General features: G+C 30.0%; 1 protein-coding gene across 4 annotated transcripts in view; it reads left to right on the plus strand.

Annotated features, from left to right (window-relative positions):
- LOC129920100 (protein enabled) overlaps positions 1 to 16,254 on the plus strand; it is a 110,577-nt gene that overhangs the window by 29,967 nt on the left and 64,356 nt on the right. For all 4 annotated transcript variants that reach the window (XM_056001293.1, XM_056001294.1, XM_056001292.1 and 1 more), the window contains one exon: positions 7,417 to 7,509. The gene's annotated coding sequence lies outside the window, so the exon portion shown is untranslated. The remainder of the gene's footprint in view (positions 1 to 7,416; positions 7,510 to 16,254) is intronic.

Here is a 16,254-nt window from a genome sequence, read left to right on the forward strand (position 1 = left end):
TGTTCATTTTAAGCGGCATTTCGCAACTCTTATGCCAGTTTCCCTTAATTTTTCAATTCAATTCAGTTCAATTCAATTCAATTCAATTCAATTCAATTCAATTCAATTCAATTCAATTCAATTCAATTCAATTCAATTCAATTCAATTCAATTCAATTCAATTCAATTCAATTCAATTCAATTCAATTCAATTCAATTCAATTCAATTCAATTCAATTCAATTCAATTCAATTCAATTCAATTCAATTCAATTCAATTCAATTCAATTCAATTCAATTCAATTCAATTCAATTCAATTCAATTCAATTCAATTCAATTCAATTCAATTCAATTCAATTCAATTCAATTCAATTCAATTCAATTCAATTCAATTCAATTCAATTCAATTCAATTCAATTCAATTCAATTCAATTCAATTCAATTCAATTCAATTCAATTCAATTCAATTCAATTCAATTCAATTCAATTCAATTCAATTCAATTCAATTCAATTCAATTCGACTTTAAAAATACTCGTTTAAAAATTATTTGAATTAATGTAAGCTCTACAACATTATCTCCCAGACTATGAGCTCAATTATGGAAACAGAAATATTCTCACAAAATTATGTTAAATAACAAACACCAACTCCATTTAATTTTTTTTTGAAAATTTTCGATTGCGTAAACATTTAACATGGAGGAAGGAACACCTCCAAAATCTTATATGTACCTACCACTCGAACTAATTAAAAACCGCAATCTTACCTTTCATCAACACTTCTTTGTTGTTGTATTATTTCCATTGATTTGTTGCAAACATTAAAAAAAAAATTCCAGATTCGCAAATAAATAATATCTCTGGCGTAGCTACTTATAGGTCATGTAGATGTAGATTGTGTTTTTGTGTATTTACATTGTGTGTTGGGAATTTCCTAAATGTGCTCCAATTAGGCTTTAATTGTTTTGTTAATTTTTCTTGTGTTAAACAATTTGATATTTAAGACATTAAGGCGGTATTTTTTGTTAGTTTAAAATTGGAGTAGATTTTCATATTTAGATATTATTTCAGTTTAAGAGTGTTTATCATTTTATGAGAAAGATTCACACTTCTTTATATTATTAGAATAAATTTACGTCTTACGTCTTTACGTGACTCATATTTGTTTCCCCGGTCAAGGATGAGAGGATACGAATATTGTGAGACACGCAATTACTAGGAAAAGTCTTTTTTTTTGCGAACAAAGGATATATTTACACTCAACTTCAATAACAATACCCAGAATAGTATAAACAATCATACTTGTTGTCATACCTAATACAAATTGATTTTTTTTGTTTGTGGGGAGAAGAGTTGAATGAATCACGTATTAGGTACATAATTATCCTTGACTGGCATATTTTACAAACAAAACTAGAATCAAAACGAAAATGTTGAACAATTTGCGAAAGTGCGAAAAGTAAAAGACTCTCTTGGAATTTTGTCAATTTTGTCGAAATCGAGTTTTTCTTTTAATACTGATTAAGTAAAATTACTAGTATCAGTAGGTAATTAAAAAAAAAAATTAAATGGTTCCAATTTTTGTACGTGTTGAAAAATTTTAACACCGAGGGAGGGCTCCATCCACCATTTTGAATCAAAGATACATAAAAGTGCATTTTATGAAATAACTTTGGTACCAGTTTCAGTACTTTCTACCAAGCAACACATTTTGGCTAAGTTAGAGCCTAAAATATAATAAATTTTGTTATGTAGTAATATTAAAACTATGTACTTTATTTTTTTTATCGTTTTTTATTCTCAAGATATTTTAAACGAAAATTATTTTAGGATATTTTAAATAACTATAATTATAAAAAAAACCCTGAAAAATTTGAATATTTTTTTTTTATCGAAAATCATTTGCGTGATCATTACTTGATGAAATTCGGTACAAAATTATGGCCAGAATAAAATTTTGCTTTATCGTTTTGTGTTAACAATTTAGGTGAAAACCAAGTCCAATTCAGTGCGAAATGAACTCAAACAATATAAAAATAATTTTGAAGCAATTAAATAAATTTTGACAAATTAATATTACTCGACGTCCTCCAAAAAAACCCGGTCTGCAGATGTGATAGTTGTCAAGTTTCTTTAGAAGAATTTGACTTCCACTTCAAAAACACTTTTGCTTTGCAAATGATGTAAGTCATAGTTTTATAACTTTACTTCGATTACCTGATACCACATGGCATGTGAGTCCTTGAAATTTCAAGGGGATGTTTCTTGCGTGCTAAATTAATTTTTAAATTTTGTTTTGCTTTTAACATTATTGTTTCTTAACTATATATTTTAATATTTATGTTTTTGGCATTGCAATTTTAAAAAGAAACACTTGATCATATGAATCACGATTTTTTTATAACTTACTTGATTATTACTTGTATTAATAAAATTATAGACTCCAAAGTTGATGGTTAATTTTGAAGGAATAAATTAAATGAACGCACTTCAAAGAAGACCTTTTTTTTTTTTCGTTTTCAGAGAGGTTAAAAATGCAATACACATATTTTCTGAAACTGCTTGTCAATTGACTACAAATAGCATTTTGACGAAATTGGTTTTCCAGGACAAGATTGACTACAATACAATTCCATTATAAACTTCTTCATAATAACAGTACAAAATATCTAATTCGGATGGTATTGTTGCCTATTAGTAGAGTTACTAAAGCAAACTATTAGGGAACCCGGCCGAACAGCTCTGATTTTGACGATTTTTTTTTCAAACGTAGGTAATTAAAAATACTTTAAAGTCTATAGATTAAAAATTGCCGGTGTTGCCGTATTGTTTTTTAAAATTAAAATTAATTTTTTTTTAACAAAACCATTTTTTTTTGCTTAAATTTCATAAAACAAATGATAGCAAAAGATTCTCTAGGTAATTTAAGGAAAATATATAAAAGGCAGTAAGGGACAATCTTCCATCGTTTAAGCGATAAATGCAATTTTCTAACATTCTGACCTCAAACACAAAAAAAATATTTTGAAAACAACGGCAACACCTACAATATTTTAAAATACATTTTTAAAAAGCCAGAAGCTCATTCTTATCTCTTAAATTTAAATCCACTAAATTTAATCAAGGCTTTTTGAAAAAATGGTCCTCAAACTCAGAATTAAAAAAAAAAATGTTATTAGAAAAATTTAAAATGACTTTTTTCCAAACTTTTTCTAATAAAATATGAATTTATTTAAAAAAAATTTTGGCCATAAATATTATCAGTTGAATTTCGAAGCAAAAAAGGAAAAATAGCACACTTTTGAAAAAAAAAAAAATGAAAAATTACTTCAATTTCAATGGTTTTTTTTTATTAAAACTGAATTTTTGCATTGAAATAATTAATTTTCTCAAAGACTGTGGTAAATAAGAACTTTAAATTTTTGCTATTTAACTTTCAACAGTAAGGGTTATTAAATGAATAAAAAATAATTTTATGTTTAGATGTTGAACTTAAAAAAAAAAATAAGTTACATTTTTTTTCAAAACTTTTATTAAAAAAAGTTCTTCGAAAATGAAATACTTTTTAATTTTTTTCATAAACCGTAATACATATTGACGTTTCCTTTTATAATTTGAAATCATAATAAATGCGGCCAAAAAAATTTGAAAATAAATGCATTTTATATTACGAAAAAGTTTAAAAAACGACATGTTAAAATTTTTTCAATAATTTTTTTTTTTTCAAAAATCTGAGTTCAATTACCATTCTTTCAAAGGCCGTTCATTCAATTAACTTAATTTTAATTTTACATATATGACTAAGCTTCTAGCTTTTAAAAAATGTATATTTGAATATTGTAGGTGTTGCCGTTGTGTTCAAATATTTTTTTTTGTGTTTGAAGTCAATTAATAAGAAAATTGCATCTATCGCTTGAACTATGGAAGATTGTCCCTCACTCCCATATATTTTTTTTCCTTGAATTTAATAGACAATCTTTTAGCATCAATTAATTTATGAAATTTAAGAAAAAATTTTGAAAAAAAATTGTTTTTGTTCACAAAAATCTTCAATTAAATTTAAAAAATCAAAACGGCAACACCGGCAATTTTTAATCTATAGACTTTAAAGTATTTTTAATTACCGACGTTTGAAAAAAAAGATCATCAAAATCTAAGCTGTTCGGCCGGGTTCCCTAATATTGCCAATTTTTGAGCTTTAGTTACTCCACTATATAGAAATTTACGCTTTTGATTTTTGTTTCCATATTTTTTGCTGCCAAAGATAAACAATATATCAAAAACAAAAAAAAAAAAACTCCATTGATTTTTTGAATTTCGTTTTAGAATTTTAGAACCTTTATACCTACCTATCATATATAAATTTGATGAGGTCAAAACTCAACAAAACCATTAAAGACTACTGCATTAAAAATGTCAATCAAATTAAAAAATGTCTTGTAAAATAAAAACAAAAAAATATCATTCTCCCTCCACTAACTTCTCCATTTATTTAAAATGCCAATCACGTTCAATTAATGATTGAATGGTTTCGCGCGCCGCCATAACTTGTAGGCGATATATAGCTTCCGGAAATGATGCGTAACTTGGTAGATTTATGTGTCGTCCAAATTTTTAAGACATTAATTGTTTCTATACTTTCCTCGTTCATAACTTCCCACATACAACTGACTATTTATGTTTTATGTTTTGTTTTGAGTCTCAAATGCAGTTATTCTTAAGACATATTTTTATATGTGGCAGGAAATCCGTTTGGTTAATGTTTTGTGGTTCTTTTTTTTTTTTCTTAACCAACGGATGACCTTCATTCATCAACAATCTTGACCTTAAATTTATTTATTCCTCCAGGGTCATCTCATTACCACGCATAAAAAAATTTACACATTTTAAAATGCATGCTTTCCCCCATAAAACCGCATACAAAATAAACGAACGAAAGACCTATAATTCTGTCATAAAACGTTGAATTCAATTAAATTAAATCGAAGGGCTCTCTCTCGCTTATCAATCTGTTGATGATGGGACTCTGGGTCCGTTTTTTGTGAGACTCTGATATGTGATCTCTGACCTATCCTCGGCAATGATTGATTAGACATGCCTGACTTACTTGCAGCAGAATCAGCTCCAGTTCCATATTAAATACAATACAGAACGACAACGATGACGACGAGATGAGATGGTGCACCATCACTCTTGGCCATTAATCTAATCAAGCAAAATGCATGACAATGATTCAAGAGAGATGCCACAGCAAAATATTATTATACTAGATTACACGAGAGAGTCTACACTATATACAGAGTCCATTCCATTTCATTTCGAAAAAATTGAATTCCGAGATATTATTAAACGAAAATGAGGAAGAATAAAATCATATATAAATTCTGAAACCGTGAACAAGAAATTGATGATAATTGTCATCGGACAATTGAATCGTTTAAGATCACTGTAATCATGTAATTAAGGCGTTTATGGTTGTTTTGTAAAGTTTTTTTTTTCGTTTTTTATTATTTTTCTTTTTAAATATTTTTTTTATGTTTTCATTTCTAAGATGTTGGGATTTTTTATTTGATTTTTTTTTTATAGGAGGGGAATTTCATGTGGGGGCTTAGTGTTATTAAAAAAGGGGGACACTGTGTGGGTTATGTAATCTTGCAGTTTGAGAAAGTTTTAAATGTGGGTTTGTAATATTGCTCGTGTTTTGAAGATGTGATAAAAAAAAAAAACAAAAAAACGAATATTATAAGGGTCAAACTTTCTAAGAAGCAAATAATAACGAATTCGTCTTAATTGAGCTATATAAGATTTGTATAACTATGAATAACAAAAAACACGTGTTTTAATTAACAATTGAGTTCTTGGTTCGCTTTAGTCCACTTTTTTTATAATAACTAAAAATAATACAAACAAATGATTTTGTGCTTTAATATGTTTAAGTTACCATTACCAATTTAAAACTCTTAGGACAAAAATATTGGATTAATTTATCCTTAATTTGTCGTAAAAGAAAAAACCACTATTACCTAAACCATATAAAGGAGATGGCACACTTTTGAGCCAAGAACTTACATCAACTTCAGGTAACTTTAACTTCGGCTACTTCTAAGCCGAATATAACAATATTATAAAAGTAAAAAAAAAAAAAATAAAAAAAGAAATAATACAAAATTAATTAAAAAAAAAAAACAAAAAATAGCAACAATAAAGAAGTGAACAAAATAATACTTTTGTTTTAAATTTTGTTTTTTAAATTACAAATAAATATATGAAAAATAGCAAAACATTAAAACAGTAAATAAAACATAAACATGTATTTAGTTGTAAAATTGTCCCACCTTGACATTGAAACAAAATAAAACCAACAAAATTAAAAAAATATAATTAATATTAACAAAAAAAAGTAAAAAAAAAAACTTATAAATAAAGAAAAATAACAAAACAAAAAATTTCAAACTTTTTGAAAAAAAAAATCTTATTTATATTTATAAATTTATTTTGCAATTAAAACTAATTGCAATTAATAATGCGGGCATTTTTTTTTTTTTTTTTTTTTCATTATATTTCGTCGACTTTACAAAAGCTTTTACAAATTAATGTACTCCGATAGCAACTGCAGTTATTGAAAAGTAGGTCAATTCCACGCAATTTTCTCAACAAAAAAGAGCTTCAGAGCTTCGTTTAATCATTTGTGTTGATCCTCATACATTTCATACTTAGTTTTTTGCTTCTCCTGAAAAATCAACTTTTCTGGGTTACGAGGTATAAGAACTACAGCGACGATATATTGTATACTCAGATTCTGACCATAATAAAATATTTATTGTGTAGGTATTGATTTTTTTTTAAATGTTAATTGTGTTTTTTTTTTCAATCTCACACCTGTTACATTTTTGAATTGTTGTTAAAATATAGTTTTTTTTTTTTAATAAATTCTACAATATGGCATCTAAAAGTCACCGAAGCAGACTGAATCGATTTTCTCAAGTCACACCAGTTACATTTTTATCTAAGCTGATTGTGACGTTGAAAGACAGGTTACCAAAATGTAATTTTAAAAATAGTTAAACAACTTTATTAGTTCTTATAGTTATAGAATAGTTCGTGAACCGAATCCAACAAATGTCCAATATTAACTGACTGTTTGCCTCACAGATCCGTACAATTATAGAACACATCCCATCACTCTAAATTGAAGTTTCAAAAACATCATTAAAATTTGAGATCTTCTATACTACAGGAATGTGGTATCCAGTCATATTATCACTTAATATTGAAATTTGCCAAATTTGTTTCAAATTGGATCTTTGTGCAGAATAAGTTAAAATAAGTTTTTTCTCTAAAAATATTTAAACATTTTTAAAATAATTAAATTAAATTCCATAAATAAAATTGTACCATAATACTAATTGTTCTTATATTTTCTTTTTTCTTTCTAGAAATTCTTCCAAAACGCTCTACACAACTCCGCCGTCTTCTTCGTTACAATAACAACAACAACAAAAAAATCCATACCCATATACATATACTTGGTAAGAGCAACATACAATTTTTATTATCAATTTTTACAACTTCCTTTGTCTCGTGTATGTAAAAATTAAAAACAAAAAAATTAAATAGAAGATGGAAAAATCCTGCCTGAAATCCCTAAGCCAAACATATGGGAAATCTCCAAACATCCTGTCAATAATGTAAAGAACATCCTTCACTCACTCGCATATTTCACACACAGACACATTTTCTCAAGAATAATCCCGACAACTACACTCCGCGTAAGTTTTTCTCGTCCTCGTCAATGTTGAATGTTCTCATCTTCGTTGTGTACGTATACCGTTAGCCGTGCCTTGTCATCATCAGCAGAGCTGTCATTATCTTTAAAGAGTCTTTATACCTCCGCCCAATGATGATGGTTCTGGATTTATATACATTATGATGGTGCTGGCGTGCTGCAATGTTTTCTTATCTCCAATCCCTTAGTTACCTCGCCACCGCATTCTCCTCCCGCAACATGACAGTTTTGTTCATATTCGCTAAGAGGCAACCCCTCCAGGAGGAACAATCCCAACCCAACCCAAACCCAACTCGTTTCGTTGCGTTGCGTTGATGTATCTTTGATCTAGAAAAAAAGAGTCCTTTGTGTCGCGCTCACTCAAGGACGAAAGTTGAAGGATTGCAATCATACCGCTGAGGGGAGGGATGCGGTAGCGGCACTATTAAACGAAGGAAGAACTCCTCGCGATAGTAATGCGATGGTTGTGAGTGAATTCCGCTCTTGGAAAACTAAGACCATTATCACAGCAGCAAAGCCTTGCACAGCTTCTTCTTCGACGTTGTCGTCTTCGTTTTCGTCTTCATCTTAGTCATAGCTACCAACATCGTCAGAATCATGTTCGTTGGTGGTTTATCTTGCCGCTCTACTGCTGTTGTATGTTGAATTTAATGAGATTCTGTTGATGGGTTTTGTTTACTTGAGAAGTTCTTCTTTTCTTGATCGCATAGTTTGGCCTAGTTTAACGGCCCCAAACAATCTCGCACAAAATAATTTTTTGTTTTTTTGTTTTCATCCATATTCCCGCAAATCAAAGCAAAACAACAACAAAAACAAAATTGAGCTTTTCACAGTGCCGCAATATACAACACATGATTTTCCAGAAAATGTGTACATACTCGCATTTGACAATAAAATAGAATGGTGCGAGTGTTACAGAGAGGGAGGAAATATATTTGAGGTAGCTTTATCCCATATAATAAAATCTAGGATGAAGAGTGATTAGTGAAAGAGACATTTAGAAAAGGGACAACTTTTTAATAATGAACAACATGCGGTGAATGTGATTGTGACTGTGGTGATGTGTATGGAAAAAGTTTGTCATCATATTTTGTTGGCAATTTGACGGTTTTATTTTTGTTGTTGTTGAATTATTCGTCAGACAAGATAGAACTTTGTACTTTGCTTATGTCACGGCTCTATGATAAAAGAATTTAGTTCTGGCTCGTAATTTTATATGGAACACATAAAATTGAAGTTAAAATCTTTCTTAGAAGATTGAAGAAATTCGATATTTCGAGCGAATGGTGATTTTTATTACGCTGTACATAAGTCATTATAATATGGTTCAAATTAACCACCCTTTGATGTCAAAACTAAAACGAATTTGTTTTGTTTTAGATGTGTCAAAACTATTGAATATAAAAATCTTGTGACCCAGTAAAAATAGATAACATCTCCGAAAACTGAAATTTTGTGGAAATTTAACACTTTTCTGTCCCAGTCGTTTTTTTAAGTGTAAGGAGAGCGAAAAGCGGGGGAAGAAGAGTAAGAACTGATACAAAATATTTATTTTGTAATTTTTGGTCAGGGTTTTTTGCACTTATTGAATGTTATATAATTATTGAAATTCAAATAATGTTAGGGGAGTGACTTTTGGTTATAATTTCGTTACGCGAAAAAAAAACGGATAGATAATATTTTTCTTCTTTGACCTCAATTTAACCTAAAAACACCCACAAAAATACTGAAAAGTTTCAATTCGATCTTACGAACCATTCCTTTGCCACAAACAATTAAATCTTTGTACAAAATTAAAGGGTCCCATTTTTTTGATTTCAAACATTTCATGATCATGATTAAAATGAGAAAGAAAAACATGTTCTTCTTACTCTTTTAATGATATTACTGCTAGCAACAGCAACGTTTAAATTTATGAACAAAAAAACCAATTTTAAAACTGAATTTTAATAATTTTTAATACTCTATTATTTTTGAAGTTATACTTCTTATGGGAGGGTGAGTATGAAAATTTACTTTTTGACAAGAATGTCAAAGGGATTATGACGCGATCACCCTGGGTAGCAGGGCTGTCGTTTCACCTTTAGAGTAGGCAGTACTTTAGTATTTAAAAATGCAGTACGCCGTAGTACGGCAAACATAAAACACACAACACGTTGCAAGTAACATGTTTCATGTGGCAAGTTGCATGTGGCAAGTTACATGTGGCAAGTTGCATGTGGCAAGTTGCATGTGGCAAGTTACATGTGGCAAGTTGCATGTGGCAAGTTGCATGTGGTAATTTCCATGTGGCAACTTGCCAGGGTTGCAAAAAGCTCACATTTCAGCTCAGCTCACAGCTCAGCTCAAATTTGAGCTAGGTTCCATAGCTTAGCTCATTTGAGCTGAGCTGAAAGTGAGCGCCCCAACTTCCAACGCATATATCTCGGAATTTTGAAGAAAATGAAAAAAAAATTGTTTTGATGCCAAAAGGTAGCGGGGACTCAAACATACATTTGGGTACAACTCCCATCCCTGTAGGTCCACGCATTCTCAAACCGGGAGAACTTAAAAGTAAAAAAAAAAATAGGCACGATTCTGAAAAAATAGGCATTATGTGGCGGTTTAACATGGAAGGCGATTTTTTAAAAATCTGACAATGTGCAAAGCGTAGGCCCATGACACAAGCTATCATTAAGCATCACTCCTAAAAATTGCTCTGAAGCGGTTTAGCTTCCAGGAGCGTTCAAAGTTTCGGGGATTTTTCGAAAAAAAATTTTACCCCAACTTTCAAACACGATTTTCTCGGAATTTTGAAAAAAATCTAAAAACCGGATTATACCACTATCGGGTAGCTGAGAATATAACCTTTCATATGGAACCACTCCCCTGTCTCTAGATCAAACCGTTCCAACGCCTATATCGCGGAATTTTGAAGAAAATGAAAATAAAATTTTTGATGCCAAAAGGTAGCGAGGACTCTAACCTACATTTGGGTACAACTCCCATCCATGTAGGTCCACGCGTTCTCAAACCGGGAGAACTTTAAAGTAAAAAAAAATAGGCACGATTCTGAAAAAATAGGCATGATGTGGCGGTCTAACATGGAAGGCGATTTTTTTAAAATCTGACAATGTGCAAAGCGTAGGCCCATGACACAAGCTATCATTTAGCATCACTCCTAAAAATTGCTCTGAAGCGGTTTAGCTTCCAGGAGCGTTCAAAGATACGTTGATTTTTCTAAAAAAAAATTTACCCCAACTTTCAAACGCGATTTTCTCGGAATTTTGAAAAAAATCGAAAAACCGGATTGTACCGGATTTTTTTTTTATGATAAAAAAAGAAATATTTTACTAAAAAAATAGAAATATATTTACTATTAAAAAAACCAAGAGAAAAGATCACGAAAAATTATCTGTCTTATTTATAAAAATATCCATGTGTTAAAATAATTCCATTAATAACTAGAACCAAACATCTTAAGCTATGATGTTTTATAAAAGTTTAAAATATCTTCATATTTCATTATACTTTCCAAATAAAAATCAACGTATCCTCTCACCCATCACAGCTCAGCTCAGCTCACTTTAGCTTAGCTCACCCAACAGCTTAGCTCACCCAACAGCTTAGCTCACCCAACAGCTCAGCTCAACCATCAGCTCAGCTCAAATGAGCTGAGCTATGGTACATAGCTCAAAAGTGAGCTAGCTCAAAATTTGAGCTGAGCTGTGAGCTGAGCTCAGCTAACTTTTGAGCTTTGTAGCAACCCTGCAAGTTCCATATTGCTACTACTAGTACTGAAGCACACACAATTCTCATAAAATTACCATATCGCACATTTTATGAGCAATTCATTTACTTTCGTTAACCATATACCGTACGTTCTGAACCGCACAACATGAGTAAATTTCACAGAATAAATTGAAAACTACATGGACGCAAGGAAGATGAAAGAATTAATTTATTGTTCACTTGATAAAAATGTAAAAAACGAATTGTGGATTAATTAATTTAATAATAGAAGTTTAAAATATCAAATGAAATTCATTTACATATACTGAATGAGAAGTATAACTTCAGTCGCGTGTACATGTGTACACACACTCTTTTTTTTTTTGTCTGCGTAGAATAGTAAGATTTTAAAGCCATGGTTTCAGTAGAAGATTTGAAATCTGAAATATTAGAATCCTCAAAATCATTTTTTTTCTGAAACAAAAATTTCTATGGCTTACGGATTTTCAAGAAGAAATTTTAAAACATTTTCGTTGTTTTTTTTTTGTAATCTGTTAGACAAATTTTATAGTATTTTTTGAGTTTTTAATAATTTGCATATTTAATTTTTCTTTTTTATTCTAAGCCCTGATTTTTCAATCGTCAGTTAGACTATCAGAAGAATAAATGTCAATATAAAAAAAAACTTTTATTCCTAGGAATAAGCTCTAACTGAGGTTTATCTGACTATTGATAAATATACATTTCGTATTGTTTGGTATGTGAAAGAAAAAATTAATTTTGTTGGGGCAACCAAAAAAAATAAAATAATTTTTTTTTGCGTATTTTGAATATTACATAATATGTAATATTCAATACATATTATGTATATATAAGAATGTTGTCCGTAAATTTCACATTGATACAGCAATTAGTTTCCGAGAAAATACGTATTTTTTGAAGACTTTTTCACTAAGTTTACATGGTTCCCAAAATTTTAAAACGCGTTTTTCTTGAATCTGTGTTTTCAAAGTCGGTGAGCAAAATTTCTTCGAAACGGCTAGAGTAATCGGCTTGAAATTTTTACACAAATTTTTCGTCAGGTAATGAACGAAGGAATAAGGTTTTTGACAATAATTCGATTTTTTAAGCCACTTTAAACTGTAAATTTTCGTGAAAAATAAACGATTTTTTTCTTTGGGAAACCGCCATTTTGTCAAAAATCAAAATTTTGACTATTCATTCGTTCATTATACCTGCATTCGTCTATCCTGAAAATGAATCTTTTGGTTTTATTTTTTAATTTTAAGTGACTTGGATCAGAGATATCTTGCTCACCGTCAGACACCTTTTATTTGGAGGTCGACTAGGAGATCTACTACAAAAATAATGGAACCCAATCAAATTTATTGCATTTAACACAATAAAAGTTAGAAACTCACTGAAAACGTATAAACGAGCTCAAACTATGATTACCTATTTTGTAGTTCCCCCCAATTTGTATTATACTCAACTTTTGATTTTTCGTAGATTGGCATTTTATCAATATAGTTTTAAAGGGGTTACAAGAGTTACTGTGATTTTTGATGCACTGTGATTTAAAACTGTGATTTTTAACCGGGATTAAAAAGAAAATATGAATGAAGCAGTAATTTAAATATCAAAACACTTCGTGACAACCCGAGATTTTACGGCAAATATTCGTGTTTTTTGCTATATCTATCTATGAACTGATCACAGGTTAAAAATAACAGGTCGTGATTTCCTTTAATTTCCTTTAATTTTTTTTTATTTTTTTACTATTATTTAAAATATATATATCTATAAATGTCAAAACATCGCCATATAGATGGAATTTTATCACCTACTATAGAGCCAGACAATTATTAAGCCCCTTTTAGATCTAAAAAAAGAAAAACTATAAAAAATTCATGAAAGTAATTTTAACTGTAAGGTTATTTATAAGAAAATAAATACAACTTGACGTAAATGTTGTGAATGAAATTAACAGAACCACCCCAAAAATAACAATTTCCTCCTCGATATTTTCCTTCGTGTCTCGTATTTTATTAAGAAAAATATTAACTCCCAACATTAAAAATAAAATATGTTGTGTTATGTGTCTCCAATTGAAATAATCATACGTAAAAAAAGGACCTTTTTGAATATCCACCCTCTTAGATACTCACTTTACATCTATTTATCTACAAGTTATTCACCAAATACTATAGTACACCTTTTTCAAATCCACCCACATTTTATACCCAACCCCGACAAAGTATCTGGGTCACTACCGTTTTAGAAAAAAAAATAACAATTCAAAGAAATACAAAGTAAAGTACCTGCTTAGGTAGGTTTGGTTTTTTTTATTTTATTTGTATCTAAGCTTTATGTTACATCAAGGAAAAGGAACAGTACTACGAATCAGAAAAGAACCACGTCCGTCGGCATGAAAATAATCAAAAAGGAAACCTCTGTCAGTCACATCAGAAACTAAATTGAAGCATCCGCAAACAGAGGAATGTGTAATGGCCGTGTGTTCCTTCGTCCACTTTCCGTTTTCCTGATGTGTTTCATGTTCATTTTTCTCTCTCATTCTTATTTTCATTTTTCTGTTTTTTTTTTTTTTGTTCTTGTTGTTTGCAGTTTATTCTCGTTTTTATTGTTCCCTTTTGCCATTCAAAAATTATTTTTCAAAAACATAGTCCATTCGAGACACCCCCGGCATATGCGAATAGGAGTACCTCGGTACAAATACGTAGTACACCTTTTAAGGGTATGTGACCAAAAGGAAGAAGGGAGGCTTTGAATTTAGAAACAAAAAAAAAAAAAATAAAGGGAACAAAAATCGATGTATGGATTTTTCTCTGATTGCGCTTTCTAAATAGTTTAGGGAACTGGTGGCAGTCATTTTTTCGAAATGAAAGGACGGGTTTTGACATCAGGAAATGTGATTCCTGCTGATTCTGAAATGCCATCAGCACCCTATTTGCAAGGACAGTTATTATCGGTGTAAGGTTGACACAAGGCTACATGTTCTAAAGGGGGTGCAAACGATTATAATTCCTCTGGCAGGCACTGCTGATGCAGGGTTGGTTTACTATTCATATATGTAATATTTTCAGAAAAATAATTGAATCTAATCAATATTCTTTGTTAAAGGAGGACATTCTGTTCTGTTCTTTTTGTATTTAACCCTGATTGAAGGTCAATTTACTGTGTTTTTGTACGGATGGTAATGGAATTTTTCATTATATGTACATAGTTCGTTCTTGCAATGTCCATTATTATTAAAATTCTAATGTTAGCCTTTGGCTATAACGAATGACGACAACGAGAACGACACTGGTCTTCGTCGTCTAGAGGGATAATGAAAGTTTTTGGATTTAATTTTTGTCGCACCACATCAGCAAAATAGATTAATAGTGTTTTTCCACTTTTATAATGGCAATGACATTAGCACCCGCTCTCTGTGAACTTGTACGAAGGTATAAAGTAATGCAAGGTGTTTCATAAATAGCAGCAATACAGCTGACAAAAAAAAAAATAATAAAAACACACGCCAACAAACTTGTTTTTAGTTTAATGATGGTAGACTTAATGTCAGCAAAATTACGCTTTACGTCTTTTCGTTCAATTATACTGACACTAAAAGTAATGGTAAATTGGCGACAGTAAAATTTTAAAGGTGTGGCTGGGTTTTATTTTAGAGGCAAATTAGCTGTTAGGTAATTAAAAATACATATGTTTGGTAGGTATCTCAAGAATCGCAAGAACCATATTATTAATGGTACTGTTTAGGTAAAATTTGCAGTGACGTTTATTTAATACTAATTACATTTCTTGTAAAAATGGTGCCTATGGATTCATTTGCAACTTTGAACTTTGACTTTGCAATTTTTTTTTTTTACCAAACTCCAATTTGCAAAGAGGCAAATATTTTTTTTGAAAAGTAAAGCAACAATTCCTTCTTTCCAAATTTTGTTTCACCAACTACAAATTTGCAAAGCACAAAGTACTTTTCTGAAAAGCGCAAAGTTTTGCAAATTCGCAAAGAATTCTTTGATTTCGTTGCAACAAGCAAAAAACTTTGCACTTTACATTTCAAATTCTAAAAAAACTTTGTAATAATATGCAAAGACAAAATTTCATTCGCAGTTGGCCATTTGTCGTATAAAGTTCGGGTCTATTAAATGATAATTTAAATTGTTAGCATTTGCTGGGTTTTTTTTTTTTTTACAAATCATTTAGGAACGATTTGTTGTAAGATATTGTTAAACCTTGAAACGACCAATTTTTTGAATTGAAAACTTCTTAGTATCGTAGTGATTTGAAACAAGATAAAACGAAAAAGCGACAGTAAAAATTTATTAATTTTATCTTTTTTGTTTTTATAGATAAATGAATGAAATGCTGTGTATATAAACAGGACTATATTTGTACAAAATTTGAATTAATTTCATATTCACAATCCTGAGATAACGGTGAAAAGATGTTCTTTTTCTTAACACGTTATATCTTTTGATCTAGAGTACATGCAAATCAAATTTGATTTAACACATGCTGATAATACTCGTACTAGCTTTCATTTTGATATATCAAACACCTGTAGAGATGGAGATCTGTTGCCGTTGACCAGTCATCAGTCTATTAAGTACCGTAATTTCAGTTTGAAATTTCGACATGGTTGGCTTTAAAAAATTGTTACATTTTTTCTAGATGTCGTACAGATATGATTGAAACATCATATTAAAGCTTAAATAATAAGCTTCTAGATGATATAAAATGTATTATAGCT

Source organism: Episyrphus balteatus, chromosome 4, assembly GCF_945859705.1.
Source record: "Episyrphus balteatus chromosome 4, idEpiBalt1.1, whole genome shotgun sequence".
NCBI classification, from domain to species: domain Eukaryota; kingdom Metazoa; phylum Arthropoda; class Insecta; order Diptera; family Syrphidae; genus Episyrphus; species Episyrphus balteatus.